This window comes from Trachymyrmex cornetzi, unplaced genomic scaffold (assembly GCF_001594075.2).
Source record: "Trachymyrmex cornetzi isolate Tcor2-1 unplaced genomic scaffold, Tcor1.1 scaffold326, whole genome shotgun sequence".
In the NCBI taxonomy this organism is placed as follows: Eukaryota; Metazoa; Arthropoda; class Insecta; order Hymenoptera; family Formicidae; genus Trachymyrmex; species Trachymyrmex cornetzi.
This window is the reverse complement of record NW_017297961.1, coordinates 109428-114587: the sequence shown is the minus strand read 5'-3', so window position 1 is coordinate 114587 and position 5160 is coordinate 109428. Positions and strand designations below refer to the sequence as shown.

General features: G+C 33.1%; 1 protein-coding gene across 1 annotated transcript in view; it reads left to right on the top strand.

Moving 5' to 3' along the window:
* Window positions 1-1493: 1493 nt before the first annotated feature.
* LOC108762947 (probable phospholipid-transporting ATPase VD) overlaps window positions 1494-5160 on the top strand; it is a 26784-nt gene continuing 23117 nt past the window's right edge. Inside the window, exon 1 of the mRNA XM_018510217.1 lies at window positions 1494-2011. The gene's annotated coding sequence lies outside the window, so the exon portion shown is untranslated. The remainder of the gene's footprint in view (window positions 2012-5160) is intronic.

Sequence of the window (5160 nt, the reverse complement as noted above, 5' to 3'; positions counted from 1 at the left end):
CATGCAATTTTACAGAAATTACAGTAATTCCACAAAAATTATGTAAATTTGTTTTTATTGTGTAAATATATTTTATTTTATATTGGAAATTATAGCAGGATATTTTGAATATTTTCTGTAATTATCCAAATTTTAGTAATATTACGTAACATAAAAGAAATTTTTTGCGTATTGTTGTTAAATGTATAATAATATATAGTGCGAAATATATTGACATATTATCGTTCTTGTAGCTACACATATACACATTGTAACAATTGTTACATTATACAGATTGTACTTCCACAATCTGCTTAGTTCCAAACCAAGAAATTATTTTTATTTGCATATTGCAAATTTACAAATGTGTGGACGTTTACAACTATTATAGTGGATCTCAAAATTATCCAGCATAATAGTTATAATTTTACACAATTTTTTACAATGCACTTGAGATTAGAGAAGCCTCTAAGCTCGTCCGCTATGATTGTTGGTCGTCGATTTAAAAAAAAGTAACGGAAAAGTAACGAAAAGTTACTTTCTCAAGTAACGGTAACTGTAACGAGTTACTTTTAAAAATCGGTAACTTGTAACGGTAACTTGTTACTTTTCCTACTCGGTAACGAGTAACTGTAACTTGTTACTTTTAAAAAGTAACTTTCCATTCCCTGATGTATATTTTACGCTGCTTATATCTTTTTCTTTTCTTATTTTTTCAATTTTTTTGTTCTTCTCTATTTTTCTTTTCTTCCTTTTTTTTAAGTACCTAAAAAGTACCTAATTTTTCGGGTACTTTTTTCTTGTATCGGTATCTATACTTAGATAATTATAAAAAAATGTACCTGTACTTATATCTAAATACTTTTTCCACACAATACTTATACCTATAATAACTAGATACCTTTTAAACGGTATCTGTTCCAACACTGGATCTTATCATGTGAAGATTTACGATGCTTATCTTTCAGATTGATATTATATGTATATAGCGGATTGTTAATTTATTTAATCATACAGTAATTTTTTTTTCAAAGCAAACATGTATTTTGTATGCTAATTGTATTATAATTGTATTTTTTATTTACCAATATATTTATCAGTGATAAAAATACATCTAGAAATCTGATATATTGATGAAACCGGGTACGATTTAAAAAAATTATTTACGAAAAGAGACGTTTATGTAGAATTTTCTAATCTAATGATAAATATAAATTAATTAGTATTATTTGTAGAATTATAATTTTTAATTGTAGAAACAAGTGATTGATGTTTCTCGAGACAAGAAAAGGCAGATCACTGATCGATTTCAACCAATTACGGTTTCGAACTGACTCAACTGACTGTCGCTTTTGTAGAACGCGGCTTGCATCTTATAGTAACATTTCGTGTTTATATCACTTCTAGGAACTTGTCGTCTGTCATATTTCTTATTACGCGATCTCGCGTCACCAGATGTCGTCGATTTCGCAGGCAGCAGTCGAGCTGAGCCAGCATGTTGATCAGTATAAAACGTCAGTAGTCAGTTCAGTCTGTTCAGTACGTTCACGACGATAGAGTGGAGAGGGTGTCTCGTCGGTCGTCGGGGCCGTCGAGCGTATCGGAGCAACGTCTGGCAACGCGATCGCGCTTATCAGTCGCGGTGAATCGGCCGCGATAACGCGCTCGCGAAACATCGAGGTGAGTTCGTTGATGTACGAATTTTGAAAGCGACCGAAAAAAAATAAAGAGAAAAAGAAAGGAAAAAGAAAAAATAATCCGCACACTGCTCTCGCGCGAATACGCGTACCTGACCTGATGCGCTCGCAGATCTTAGCTCCGCGGAGAGGAGATCACGGATACGTCAGATCGATTTTTGTATCAGGTGTTTATCATACGTGATTCATCCTCCTCTCGCCGCGGACTTTCTTTCCCGACGCGCGCACGGAAAAATGTGAGCTTCGAGACGTGCCCTCCCTCTGACGAATTCGGGACGAGCCGCCATCCGCTTTCAACGGGGCCACGTGGACCACGTCGGGAGGCAGGAAAAAATGTGAGCTCTCTCCCTTCCTCTTTGCCTCTTTCTTTCCTTTCTTTCCTTTCGTTTCGACCCTTCCGAGCGTTATGGTACATCCACACAAACTCGCATAGTCGCATAAAGAAAATTATCCAATCGCATTTTTCTTACAAAGTTGCACGTAAAATGTGATTGAATAATTTTCTTTATGCATACGTTTGTGCAGCTATGCAAGTTCGCAAACGCAAGCGCGAGTAAAACTTTTTCCTCGTTCCCTCCGTGAAAATTCTTCAGAGAAAGTCTGCCACGTTATAGAACTATCGGTTTTCAACTATTTTTCCTGGGATTTATCGCGCGATTTTGCCACCAAAGTGATTTGAATTCGAACAGGTGGATTACTCCGGTTTTGAAAAAATTGAGGATGGTCGCATGCGGTTTCTATGCAAGTATACACGAAAAGGATGGTTTTACTCATGTATTTATAAAAACTTAGTTAGATATAGATTTGAAAGTAATTTTGTTGGATCATTAAAATAACTATGTAGGACACTTGGGCCCAGTTTCACAACTCACAGTTAACTCTTAACCGAGGTTCAACTTATTCATTGTCTCTTTCCAATTCTATAATTGGAAAGAAATGAGAAACAAGTTGAACCTCGGTTAAGAGTTAACCGTGAGTTATGGGACTAGGCCTTAAACTAATTGCTAGAATAATATAATATGATTATAATAACAATGACAATAATTTAATTGCTCTCATTTAGATCTTTACATAATTATTTCGATAATTCAACAAAATAATTTTCAGATCTAGCAAAATATCTAGCTAAATTTTTATAATATTTCAACCAAATCGTTCTTTCCGTGCATAAAAAGCACAAGTTGTAAAGTTTTTAGTGAGAATAATACGATTAATTAGAATATTATATGCCAAACAATTAGATTTGGTAATAAAACAACAAGAATATATTAAGGAAGACTGTCGAAGCGATTTTGAGCCTCATTTCGTTCCCTTTAAATTTCGTAGGATTTATTACACTTGGGATGAATCAGTTGCGATGCGACTGAAAAGGCACAAATGCGGTAGGGAAAAGCTTACAGTTTGCAACGTCGTAAAGTAACGGTTAATTCGCCTGAATGCAATCGCGTAAAATTGCCTCTCCGCTCTCAGCAAGAAGACATTCTTTCGCGTAAATCGTCTCGACCGACGATTAGGATATTACGTATTAAACCTTAAAACTATTTTTTGACAATTTTGTAACTCGCTATGCAATTTAAACGCACGTATAATACGACGTAACATTATTCACAGTATGACTAACACGGAAAGACTATCGTGTAATAAGAAACTATCATGTAATAATCGCATATTAAGAAAAATGCAATAAAACAATATATGATGTAATAAAAAAAGTCACGCACCCAATATAAAGATGATACAGATTATTTTCTTTATTGCCATTGGAAGATATTCGTTTAGTTTTTGCACCTTTTATTTCACGATATGCTTTTTGCTTCACGTAAAATTGTCAGTTTTATTATTTCTCAAGATACGTTGAGATGTCGATTTATTTCGTTGATGGGATACGATTCCGCGCGTCATGTTACACGACTTCGCGGTCGAAAAAAAATCGATCCTGTAGTGGAATTTCAGCGAATTTTCGTCACCTTATTATTTATTCGCGTTGTGCAGGTAGATACGTACATATTATACATGTGTTTCGATTCGGTTAATGATCGAGCGCTTATCGCACGCGCTCGCTATCAGTCACCTGATTGAAATGAGCGTCGAAAATTGCAATATTACCTGAACTATATTGAACATTTATGCTTGTCTTTAGCTCTAAACGGACTCATTCGAGATTAATCCGTAATAGGAACATATATTTTTTGTGATGCTAAGAAACATATGCACAGAAAGGACAATTTTGCTAAAGTATCTAAAAATTCAGATATAAATTTAAAAATAAATTTGTTGAGCTATCAAAATAATGATAATAACGATAATTATGTACGACGTTTAGACTGGTTACTAGAACGTTAAAACTTTTTGCAGCATTGCTTATTGTGCTTGACATTTCTAGTAATAATAAGAAATAAAACCGTTTATGTTAGAAACATTACTTTAAATACAAAGCGCCACTACGATCTGAATGTTAAGATGTCGAACTATTATATATATTCATATTAAATTAATTAATTTCAGAAATTATAATTGCGTGCCGATATGGTTGTCGGACTTTCAACGCAATCAATCTGAAATATTAATAATTCCCCCAAATTTCCCAAATTTTTCGCAATAAGTTTTATTACAGTTTTTTAAGGTTAAATTTGGGAAATTTGGGGGATTATTAATATTTCAGATTGATATATATTGCGTTGAAAGTCCGATAACCATATCGGCACGCAATTATAATTTCTGAAATTAATTCATTTAATATGAATATATATTTTGATGATCTAACAAAATTATATTCAGATCTGTATCTAGCTAAATTTTTAGATACATCAGCAAAATTATTCTTTCCGTTTTAGGATCTCTTAAAGTTTTTTTATTAGAAGTTTTAAACTTTTCAATTAGTATATGAAAAAATTATAATACTTGAATCTAGCATAAATATATGAGCCGTTTATTTTGAAAGTGGCCTAAGTCCATTTGTCAATGTTTTGTTGTTGACCTTTGTAATAGCGTGTACAACTTGAAGTTAGCTGTCATAAACAACATTTTTTTTTTAAATGGACTTAGGTCACTTTCAAAATAAACGACTCATATGTAGTACAATAATTAGTCTATATGAATAGAATAATGGTGTGAAAAATAAGATTGTGAAACATAAAATGATTCCTTACAAACTCATTACAAATCATTATTTAAAAATTAAGAAAATGTCCGAGGGTCTCTAAAATCCATAAGTTACGGATTAATAAAGTACAAAGTAAGAATTATGGGTTTGGTCTAAACTTAACGACTATATATTAGTTCAAACTTCTCAAAAGTCATTAGTTTTATTTAGGTAGTCTGAATGTGTTATATAATTCATCGGGTTTGTGGTAGTAATATTTCACGTCAAAGCGCAAACGCAATTTAAGTAAAATACATTATTCTGGCGTATTACGGGATATGTTTTAGGGATCCCATCTGGTTTCCGTTATGTTTTACAGGAGTGAGAGAGAGAGAGAGAGAG